Genomic DNA, 12,620 nt, shown 5'->3' on the forward strand with positions numbered 1-12,620 from the left:
ATTGTAGAGTTAGCTTCAAAAGCTTCAAGTGTGGGGTTTGGTTTGTTTTAGGGTTTGCAAAGTCTACCATACAAAGCTGATACGTTTAGTTGTTAAACAGAAAACACAGGGGGATTTTTTAATTGGCATTGGCTACCTCAAAGAGTCCCCTGCTACTAACTTCATGCATTCCTTCAATGGAGAAATGAAACCACAGTTATCATATTTCCCTTAACTAAAAAATGCTTCCTTTGCTTTTCCTGGACTCATTCAAAACCAGCAGCAACTTCTCTCCAAAGGCTGCCCCAGAGGAGCTGCATTTAAAAGCCACACTTTTTCCAGGAATTTCCCATGTGTTTCCACAGCTTTTCTAGATGTAACACACTCCTGCCATGCACAGCATTTCACTGCCTACCATTGCACTGTAAGAGGAGCATAACTGAATTCAAAACCTGTGCAATGATACAAGAATGGGAATATAATTTATTGTGCTTTCCTTGACTAGTCTGGAATAACCTGTCCAACGGCTAGCAGAGCTGAGAAATAATTCCCTGCTAGGTAAAATAACATCATACTCACTTGGACTGTAATACAGGCATCACTACACTGCTAATTCAGGGAAAGAAAAGCACATCTGTTGTCCCAGACTCTGCAACATTAAGTTTATCATCTCAGTGAACCATCAGGGAAAAGAGACTACTGATTTTTGTACATCTCACTAGTTACAACTCAGCAAATGAACATCACAGTGTCAGCCAAATTAACGAAAAAAAAAGTAATAGGACAGTCACAATTGTTCAATGCATTTTAATTATTAACTGAATTTCTTCAATAGAAGTTTAGAGCAAAATGAGAGTGGAAGAAAACACACTTTTAGGAAGTGTTTTTTCCAGACCTATCAATGCGTCTCGTTCCATGGTTCTTTAGTACAAAATACCCATTTTCTAAACTAGGGATAATAATATGAGGTTCCCCTCCTTGCCTTTCCAGGAAGCAAGAATGCTCTTTACAGAGTTACAACCCCTCCACTTTATTTTTCTGATCATGTAAAACTTGCATGCACCAAAAGGACACAGAATAGCCCCATTCCAGCCTTGCCTGAAGACTCATATTTATGGTATATTCTTAAAAAAATTAAGCTCTCGAGACTATATAAAATGACAACTCCTATCTTTCACTTCTTCAAAGGGACTTCTAATAACTGACATAAACAAAAAGTGGGAGCCGCTACTGATCCTCTTCCCATTTTGAGCAGAACTGAAAGCCACTGACATATTAAACATTGCCTGTTTATGACAGATGAATTTGGTCTCTTCAGAAACTTCAGCAGAGCTCAAGGTTTAATTATCTCTAGTTTAAAGGGTTGCATAGGCTCTCAGCTTTCCAGGATGAAAGATTACACTTAGGAACCATGGAAACTCTGTTCTCCAAAATGAGAACAAAGCTAAAACACAGTAATGTACAACAGTTCCAGATCTTTTAGCTTCAGGTAAAGTGGACAGAGGGCACCCATCCATGACAATACCTGGATCCATCTGAACGTAAGAATGCACTTTTTTACCTGCTGCAGCTGACCCTGCTTAAACAAGGAGTTTGGACTAGATGAGCTCACAAGATGTCTTCCAGCCTAAATCTGTGATTCAGAATACAGAAGGAAGCCATAAACATAAGCTGAAAGAATTTAAAAAAAAAATAAACAAATAAATCAAGGGTGAAAGGGTTTAGGTATGCAGAAGAAAAACAGAAATTAAAGGCAGAAAGTAACTCTTTTCCAGCTCCAATTAGTATGAAAGAGAATGAAAGATACAGCACAATGGTAGTGCAGTGCAGATGGTGTCAGAAGACTTTTAATAGCAACTAAGCAGCTACTTTAAGGATGCTTTCACCTATTGTCTGTAGCTAACTACTGTCTTTGATGCTAAAGGGCAAGATCATTGGGATCTTCATCTTTTATGATACTTACATAACAGATCTTTAGCACACCCAATCTGTAACCAGGCTAATGGGTGTTGCCACCATTAAAATCATTACAATAAAAATTACTTAAATGTAGCAGATGGAAAAAAAAATGAGAGAAAAAGGATAAAAAAAACCTCTCAGATGAGAACACTGTCTACAGCAATCAGATAACTGAAAGATGAGCAGAGGGAACAGAAATAGGATAAACAAAGATAGAGCAATGCCTCTTCTCCAGTGTGGCAAAGTTTTCCCAAAATCCCAGTTGAAAATACAGACAAAGGATCTAGAGAGTTCACAAGAGTCATGGTTATGGGAAATGGGGAAAGAAAACAATAAATTGAGGCTATTAACCACTTAATTGCTAGAGGTCTGCTAAATCTGCAGTTTCCTATCTATGGTTTCCTAACCAGGTACCATTTGATTTTCCTCCAAGGAATGTAGGAAACCTTGAAATCACACAGTGGTTTTTGATAACATGAGAATAGACTGAAAAGCCCCAGGGTAACAAATTCACATGCTGTGGAGTGATGTCTGATACATTTAATTGCATTTGAGAGAAAGTTTGTTGTGACAGCTGTGGAGTAGGATGGCCGGAAGGCTAGGTGGACTTGCAAAATGAGGAGGAGATTTCTGCCTAAAAATAAAGTCATGGAGTTCTTCCATCACTTAGAAAGATTGGGGGGGGAGGGGGGGGGGGGGGGGGAAGAAAGCTTTATGATCATGAAGAGTGAAACAGAAAAGCAGACATTTCTCAAAGACTGCTTTTCCTCATCTGGGAGAACATTTAATCAGTTGGAAAACCTTGGCTTTGGGAACACAGCCAAAGTTATCGCTTACATTATAAAAAGGCTCATTTTAAGGACTTTATATCTAAAGCTAAGGAAAGGAAGAGTACAACACAATATGGATACAAGACTTTGAAAAAGAATATGAAATCTTACTACTTGGATCAAAGAAGTCTAAAACCCTAAAGGAAACACCTGAGCTGTTTTACCAACTTCAGAACTGTCTTGATTCACTACAACTGAAGACATGCCCTGAAATCTTTGAATAGTGTGATCTAGTAGTGTATGACCACATATGATCAGTAGTGATACTGACTTATGTGGGGAGAATTGGAAGTTAAATGCTCTAAGAAAGCTAACGATTGAAAAAGAGAAAGTCCAAATGTGCCCAGAGATACTGCAGTCATAGCTCCCCATTTGGCAAAAGAAAAAATTCATACCCTATTTATACAGTGTATGGTGAAAGTAGTACAGCTTAACATAGGAAGGAAGCAGTAAAAAGAACCCCATTTACCTCTTCACCTGCAAGCCTCACGATAGTAACAGGCTACCATGATATAATCTTACTCAGTAGCTGCTGCTAAAACAGATGGCAGTAAGCCTGAAGAATCACACCATAATCCATGTGCAGAGTACTGTATCAGCAAAGCTACAGAAACAATCAGTCTGTTACCTCCCTAAGAAACAGTGACAGCTAAGACAAAAACTAAGTTAAAAATAAAAGACATTACTACTGAACAATTACTACTCAGCCACTTAGCAGCTGATATTATTATTAATGAGCATTCAAAATACAAACAGCTCTCAAAGGGGAATACATTGTATTTTCAGAGACAAAAGATAGGAATTCAGCAATATTTTTAGATAAGAACAACTGAATAGAACAGAAATATTTAATGAAAGGAAGGCAGTTAGGAAATCAAGGCACCAGAATTCACAATGCTGTTCATATTACAATGAATGCCAAAGTACATAGCTAATGCCAGCTGATGGCATTGAAAGATAATTGGGGGGAAGGTAGCAAAGATTATTTTGGACAATTAAACCAAAACACAACAGAATAAGGCTGCAATTATCATGGTATTTTGATGCTCAACTTCAGTGACACCTCCTTCAAGTCTGCAACTATTGTTCTAGTGTGAAAAACAAGACAGGTTGCCTTCAGACTTTGAAAGACTGGCTTATGAAAAAATAAATATATTCAAACACACCCATTCTGAGACAAAACATATGGGGACTCTCACTCACGTGGCCCTTAGGACAGACACATATCTTATATGTTTTCACAAAAAATTCACATATAATTGAGACACAAACTGTTCAGAAACGCGTATTTTTCTCTCAGCCTTTCTTACAGGAGAAAGGCACTCCCTTTTCATTGAGGTAGTATAACCACAGAAATCTTTTCTTACAACCTCATGTATATTTCCTCTATTTTCTTACCTGAGGAGATGAATTAGCCTATGGAAAAGAATGAAGTACTCAAGAGAGAAACAAGAGGCCACAAAATAAGGGGCACCAAACACAAGAATTGCCAGCAAGATCCCATACTTACACATCTATCATGTAAAATTCTAAACTAAGTTTCTTTTTGAAAACACCTTCAACAAAGAATCTTATATCCTGTATTTAGATAAATTATTCCCACAATTCTGATGCTAAATATTTTCTTTCTGAGCTTTTATCGAAAAACTAGCAAACTGCATCCAGGCAAAGGATGAAACTAAAGCAGGAAGTACGAGCTATAACCAAATGATCAACCCATATCTCTAGATGGAAAAAGCTGCTGAAGTTGATGGATGGGCATTGTAACAGGAGCAAACCAAGTTTCATTAACAATAATCAGTGCAGCGCTGTTACTGTCACAAGTTGGTCTGCCACCTCTATGAAAGCCAAAAGGAATCAATTCACTAAGTATGTAGCACTCACATTCACTTCTTGGTGCTCCTCCAAGCAGCATTCCAGCAACAGGCTGTTCAGTCCTAAAGAACACATGTATACTTTATGTTGCCCCAGATTTTGGCCTGAAAATACAAATACTTTGAGTGTCTCTTTCCAACAATTAAATCTCGGTTTCAAAGGTGACTATACACTACTAAGATTCAGGACATTTGCCAAAATGAATCACCAAAATAAGGAACTTTCATTACTAATTATGTAATGGAGAGCAATAGGCCAAGTTTTCTGATGAAATTACCTCTACGGCCTTAACAAAAACTAAGCCAGATGATAACCTCACCTATATACATTATATACAACTCTAGAATTATAAAGCCTTACATTAAATTCCTAGAATTTCTACAAATGACAAGAATAAAATTCCTCTATGATCACATGCCCACAGAGCTTTTTTTTGTTTTGTATATGGAATAAATTTTCACTTTAAGTCAAATCCAGAGAATAGTTATGCACATTATTAAACACATTAAATAAAAAAAAAACAAAAAAGGCAAGATTGATGTTTTCAAAACTATCCAACTATTTTACACCTACAATCTCATTTTAAAGACTATAAATAGCACCACAATTCCAAATTAAGTCAGTAATTATCCAGCATTACTGAATATGATGAGGTATATAAAAATATTAATAAAATTTCCTGACTAAACTAACTTTTCTGAACAACCTTTTTAATTGTTAGGTTTTTCTCATAGTCTTCCCATACAGTCACAAGAAAAGGTATGTTTCTCATAGTGCTATAGCAATAATATTCAAGTGGTTTTGTGAAGCTGAGAAATCTGGTGAACATATTGCTACACTTGTTAAGAAAATCGATATTCTAGTCTTTTGCTTCCTTACCGTAGGATATGCCCACTGAGCTTTCCCAGAGCAATAAAGGATTAATTTGTAAATACAACTATATGAAGAAGGCACAGCATCAAGAATTTCTTATTATGATTGACAGAAAAATGATCTTTGTGATGCACATTACTTATATTAAGGGTGGGAAAGGATATTAATTTCCATGAGGTATGAAGTATGTCATTTACGATTTCATCATATTCACTGGAGCATAATACTGGTACTCAAATATCATACTGCATTCCAATATATCAACATCAAAACCAAATTGATACAGTTCAGTGGCAATGTACAGTTGGGGCCGTCATCCCACCGAAGACTACACTGCAACATAGAAATAAAAGCAAGCTTAAAAAGTTTAAATGTAAAGAACCAAGGCAAGAGACATACTGTAAACAAAATTAATACACTTTCCTTAAAGACATTGATAGGAAACTGGGTTTCAGCCAATTTTGAGAAATAAATTACCAAAACCAGACCTCTTTCTGATGTTGAAGAAAGCTCCAACATCATTTCTTCTTCAAAGCTATTTCCCAGTGCTGCACACATCATGGGGCACTACAACTACCATGCATAATGTGGTTCTGATTCTGTATTAACTTTTAGTTAGTTTTCACCTGCCATTTAAGAGACAAAATATTATCAAGTAATTTTGCTATTGCAGGACAAAATAATCAGGCATTATTTTTATATATTTCAAATCACAGAATCATAGAATAGTTAGGGTTGGAAAGGACCTTAAGATCATCTAGTTCCAACCCCCCTGCCATGGGCAGGGACACCTCACACTAAACCATGTCACCTAAGGCTCTGTCCAACCTGGCCTTGAACGCTGCCAGGCATGGAGCATTCAGAACTTCACTGGGCAACCCATTCCAGTGCCTCACCAGCCTCGCAGTAAAGAATTTCTTCCTTATATCCAATCTAAACTTCCTCTGTTTAAGTTTTAACCCATTACCCCTTGCCCTATCACTACAGTCACTAATGAAGAGTCCCTCCCCAGCATCCCTATAGGCCCCCTTCAGATACTGGAAGGCTGCTATGAGGTCTCCACGCAGCCTTCTCTTCTCCAGGCTGAACAGCCCCAACTTTCTCAGCCTATCTTCATATAGGAGGTGCTCCAGCTCCCTGATCATCCTTGTGGCCCTCCTCTGGACTTGTTCCAACAGCTCCATGTCCTTTTTATATTGAGGACACCAGAATTGCACACAGTACTCCAAGTGAGGTCTCAGAAGAGCAGAATAGAGGGGCAGGATCACCTCCTTCGACCTGCTGGTCATGCTCCTTTTGATGCAGCCCAGGATACAGTTGGCTTTCTGGGCTGGAGCGCACACTGCCGGCTCATGTTCAGTTTCTCGTCGACCAACAACCCCAAGTCCTTCTCTGCAGGGCTGCTCTGAATCTCTTCTCCACCCAACCTGTATTTGTGAAATGGCATTTAACAGTCCCAGTTAAGATCAGGGTCCACAGTACTGCCCACTGCACAGATGCACAGAGAGGAACATGCCTTTAGAGCCTTATAACTACAGAGAGACAACGGACAAACAAGTGGAAGAGGAGGGACCCAGATGTGACATCTCCATGTGATTCAGTTGCCACATGAAAGACATTTCAATTAGCATGACCACTCAACTCCTTTCTTCTGACACTACGAAAAGGAGTGGTCAAATGTTTGCTGCAGTGAAGCAAACGGTCATATTACAAAAAGTCAACTGTAAATCAAAGTGGGAAAAAACCCAAAACAACAACCAAAAAAAGCCTCAAGAACATACTAAAGAGTAAACACACCAGTTATATAGAGAGCACAGTGACAAATGCTGACATCAGTAAGTCTGGTAAGAAAATTCTACTCTCTGAAGAAAATTCTGCTCTCTGAAGAAAAAAAAAGTGGAATCAAGAGTGCAAAACACCTTTTAAAGGACTATGTTGATTTCTCAGTACACAGAATTATCATCAGGAAAAGTAGCTGTATTATCAATTTATATGTTCAAATCCCATTCTTGTACTCAAATTAAAATGTTTAATTGGGTCTAGTAGCATTGGACTAATGGTGTTACAAGCTACATTTTCTATTTAGTGAGATGCTTACACACTGATTTATCAATAAAGCTAAGCATAGAATATGCCCACAGTGCAGTTTTCAGGTTTAGAAATATTAGCCATTGGCCTTGATCAGCATTTTTTAAGTGACCTGAAAGCAACAGTTTCCAGAAAATTGGGAAGATTATGTTTTTCATTAGGGAAAGTCTTTAGAAAATGAAGAGGAGAGAAGGGAAAGAGAAGGGAGGGGAGTAAACAGATATTAGATAATGTACTTGTCAAAGAAAAAATTAATGCCTTATTCTCACACAACTGTACCTGCAGAGATACCACAGAACAAACGTGCTCCGATACCAACAGCAGCTCCAGAACAAATGAAAAAAGTACCACTGCCAAAACATACTCAGCAGCTACACTGGAGACAGCCTTCCAAAATGGCAAAAAAAAATATTTGTGGGAAGAAACTAGTTAACAAACTATGAAACTCTTTCTCAACACAATTATGGTTTGAATCTCATGGTATTAGAAAAACAAATAGAGATCTATCCTGTAAAATCCTTACAGGTTCTTTGTTCCAGCTGACAAACTATCCATTGTACCATTTGGTTGATACAGATGCTTAGCAGGGTCTCCAATGTGACAATACAAAAGCTGATAGGGTACTTGAGTGTCATGTTAAGGGAAGACTGACTTTGGCAAACATAAGCTGACTAGGTATACACATATATCATATTCTGGCATACATTTTACATCATCTGCAACACTGTTGAAGACAGAATGCAAACAATCATCTCTCTGCAAATACTGTGTCAAGACATCTCCCTCCCTGACTTTGAAACTGACATGATTCTGACACTGCACGTGAGCAGTAATACTCAGAGATTAAATTATGCCAAGAAAGTACAGGAGGAAACAAACCAGTCAGAATTTTTGTCCTAGTTATTAAACACTTCAGCACAGTTGAGGTTGTATGAGGCAAAGCTGACACACAGGTGCCAGCACCTAGATCCCAAGTTTTTACATTGACCGTCTTTGAGAAAAGCAGCTTGCTGCTGCTGCCGAGCACACACCAAACCCTGCGAGTGACTGCACCTGAGCTCAGGAAGCACACTGTGACTTCAGCCAAGCAGAGCCCTGAGAGCCCACAGCTCCATTTCTAGACCCCTGTCCTTTTGCTATTGCAAGTGACAACCACAAGCTCCTTCTGGGTTTGCTAAAGGAGTTATGCCTGGAACACAATAAAAGGTAAAGCTATTTAAACACTCTTTAAAATTGCTATTTAGATATAGTGTTATCAAACTGGTCAGGGAGCAGGGTTATTGGGACACCTCTGGCTTTTAGCCTACCTCTTAAATAGCCCTCTGAAAGCACAGCTTTGGGAATGACACCTTTTAAGTGTTTCTAGTCCAAGACCAATCATTAAGCAGACAAAAGCTTGCAGAAACGACCCACTTAGAGCACTTTACTTTGATTTAGCTATAAATGGTAATTTTCAAAACCACACATTTGCACTGTCATAGCTGCATAAAATTCAGAGGGCTTTATCTGCAGCACGAGTAGAGACTATTTGATATTTGGGGCTCCGGTGTCACTAGTATGAGGAAAAAAAATGAAGCCTCTGCCTACTTCAGTGAATCCAGATGTTGCAAATGTCAGTCCCTTCATTAATTAAATGCAATTCCAAGTTAAAATTAAACTGGTATTGAAGGATCACTTAAACTTGGCTTCAACTTCATCATATACATCAGCCTGCAAGCAGGGCCAATTGACGAGGTAGAGTTCACATAAAGTTACAACTGTCCCTTCATTCAGAAGCAGCCAAAAAGTCATCTGTGACTTCTCAATGAAGTGCCAATCCTGGATGGACATCAAAGATGATGGTCTTACCACATGTGCCCACACTTCCATGATTTCCATATTAAGGTCACTCCTCAGAAAGCTCTTTTTTCAAATCATTTGGAAGCCAGGCTGGGACATAATCAGTGCACTGGGCAATGAATTACATATCAGTCCTGCTCCTCAATGATGATTTCCCAGTTATCCACTGGAACAGATCGGATGGCAATGCTAATCCTACACTCCTTACTCCATGCTTACCAACAAGCCCTACTTGTTGAGTACAAAGTACTTAAACACCTAGACAGCAGGCAAGGTCAGCAAAAAGCCTACTTTTCTTAAGCTTACTATCCCATTTAATTCCTAGATTAAGGCTTTTTCTGCAGCAAAGTTACCTGCTTTCAGAAGAACAGCTGAGCTTGTACAGACCACCACCCGCAGTTGCAGCAATGCTTGCAGCCACCCGTCCAGCTGTCACCTCACCAAAGCTGAAAATGTTTTCCAGAAAAAAGCTAGTATTATCTGACTTTCAAATCCTTCCCATGCCACTTGTCTGTAGGAACAGATGTTAGACTGCATGTTTCATTCTGGTAATTTTGGGAGGTTGCATTTATCCAATGTGCATCTAGTTTTTTTATATGCAGTTCACATACTGATAAGCTCCCAACAGGTATTTTTATAAGACCTTCTTGAAAGGAACTTTCCCATGCTTTCATTCCTGTCTGCATGCTGCTCAGCTGGGCTGTGTGTTCTGATTTTTCAGAAGAGTCATCAAAAAATCACAAACCAGTTTGGGTTGGAAGGGACCTTTAAAGGTTGTCTAATCCAACCCTCCTGCAGTGAGCAGGGACATCTTCAACTAGATCAGGTTGCTCAGAGCCCCGTACAACCTGACCTTGAATGTTTCCAAGGATGGGGCATCTACCATCTCTCTGGGCAATCTGTTCCAGAGTTTCATCACCCTTTTTGTAAAAAATTTCTTCCTTATACCTAGTCTAAATCTCCCTTCTTTTAGTTTAAAATCATTACCTCTTGCCCTACCGTGACAGGCCCTTGTAAAAAGCCCCTTTCCATCTTTCTGATAAGCCCTCTTTAAGTACTGAAAGGCCTCAATAAAGTCTTCTTGGGGCCTTCTCTTCTCCAGGCTGAACAACTGCAATTTTCTCATCTGAATACATTTCAACACCAATGCATTGAGAACAGTAGCAACAGAGAAGTGCCATATCCTCCAGAATTATAACAATGAGGAGAAACCAAATAAGATAAAGAAACATGTGAAATGAGAGGAAAAACAAAATAGAAAATGTGACCAACACTCCCCCAAAACATAACTGTTCTGACTCTGGTAAACCCCTGAGACCTGTACAGTGGGACTTAGGAGAGTGTGGTGTGTAACACAATGATGAGATAGCCGAGGGGGCTGCACCATAATCACAAGAAAATGGCACTGATTAAAAGAAAAAAGAAAAAAAAAAACAACCAATCCCAAGCATACAAACATCAAATATGCATTATAGACACATATATCATGCAGTTTTTAACTACTAGGTTCGTCTCCTGACTTAAAGTCAGGGTCAGCAAAACAGAATTCACTTTGTACAAGGTTTTTTTCTGTTCTATTGCAAATAAAACTTGCGTATAATACGGATCAAAGAAACATATTATTGATAATGATAGCTCCTCAAATAAAGCTTACAACATGCATTGACTTCTGCCAGCCTAAAAGCTTAAACCATAAAGGAATTTTCACAAATTTGTTTCACAGATAACATTGGGTGCAAGAGTGTGAAGTGAGGGGAAAAAAAAAAAAATCATTTCTAGCCATGCCAAAATTCCCATACTGGAGAAAGCACAAAGTCTTGTTTGGTTACAAACACAAATTAACTTACACTCTTGTGTCAAAAGGATTATCTTTATTCAAAGCCAATATTCTGGAACAAAACATCAGACCTACTTTGAGCAATGAGAGGACTACTAGCAGAAACACCACTTGGCATGGGGAAATTCCTTTTCCTCTAGGAAAAAAAGTCTTGCAAATGAGTTTGCAGCTCACCTGCTACCAGATCTAAACAGGGAAATATTATCATACTATTCTGACCATCTGTTTTTCCAATGAAACAAAAAATTTATTGTTCCAGTCAAAATTAGATGTGAGGATGGAGACAGCGCTGTCACCTGCTATGAGCACAGCAAACTTTTGAGAGATGTTTTGACATTTAGCATCAGCTATTCTCTCCAAGTTTCTTCCAATTGAACCACTTTCTCCTCTCTCATCACCAGACATGCTAGAACAGTCAAAAATCAGACCAGTAAGTCCAGTATGATCCATCCATAATGGATATAATGATGGCTTTGCTAAGCCGGGTCTTTTTAATAATCATGACTGTAGTATACAGCAGTGAGCACTGTAAAGCAAGATGTACCTGCTGACTTGGGCAGCAAAGGAAACAAGTTTCCATCTTGGTTGCTGGAAATAAGAACATCTGTTCTCATTCTCTTTGAAGGGCAACCACAGAGATATTCCTGTTCATTACCACCCTTTTTTGCAAATTTTCTCTTCAGCCATAAGATGTTAAGTTCAAAATGAAGCATGTATCACAGACCACAGCTGCAGCACTAACGTATTTTAAAATCAATGTAGGTGTATTTTATTAGCCTATGGACTGGGCAACAGAAGATTTGGATCAGTCACTGCTTAAGTCCACCTAGATCTCAGCTACAGTGGCTCTACCCTCCAAATTGCCATTCACTTGCACCAGAAACTTACCCAACTGGTCAGACAGCCAGCTGGTTCTTGGAACTAATCCAGTGAGTGAAAAATATTTATCCTTTGTTTGCAGAAATTAATCCCAAGCATGACTACCAGTAGGTTACTGACAAAGGCAAAATGGGAAAGGATGACTGGACTGCAGCAATCCCTGCAGCCTGATGAGCAGACAGCTCTGCTATCTGGGTAGTAGAGAATCACTGACCAAGGGACAGGCAGGGGCTGGGGTAGAAACCTCTGCAGCAGCTGCAGGTATATTAGACAAGGGCAGTGACTCAGAGCCAGCACAGAATTTTCCAAGCCTATTCCTGAGATATTTTGCTTCTGAAAACCCTCTAGAGATTTTTTGCCAACAACTATTTCAAGACAACCAAATTGAACAAGTAATTAAGATCAAGTTGACTTTGTTTTCCTTCTAGGGTATCTCACAGTGCATCACTGAGGTAGAAATT

The 12,620-nt window shown here is 38.9% G+C and overlaps 1 protein-coding gene across 3 annotated transcripts in view; it reads right to left on the reverse strand.

Annotated features, from left to right (window-relative positions):
- The window catches only part of CPQ (carboxypeptidase Q), a 167,640-nt gene that overhangs the window by 140,687 nt on the left and 14,333 nt on the right, over nt 1–12,620 (reverse strand). The window contains exon 2 of one of the 3 annotated variants that reach the window (XM_061448054.1): nt 1,541–1,612. The exons of the other annotated variants lie outside the window; for them this stretch is intronic. The gene's annotated coding sequence lies outside the window, so the exon portion shown is untranslated. The remainder of the gene's footprint in view (nt 1–1,540; nt 1,613–12,620) is intronic. 3 annotated transcript variants of the gene reach the window in all.

The sequence above is a fragment of the Pezoporus flaviventris genome, unplaced genomic scaffold (genome assembly GCF_033815535.1).
Source record: "Pezoporus flaviventris isolate CSIRO_AGI_PZ_B2104156 unplaced genomic scaffold, CSIRO_AGI_Pfla_v1 ptg000007l, whole genome shotgun sequence".
In the NCBI taxonomy this organism is placed as follows: Eukaryota; Metazoa; Chordata; class Aves; order Psittaciformes; family Psittacidae; genus Pezoporus; species Pezoporus flaviventris.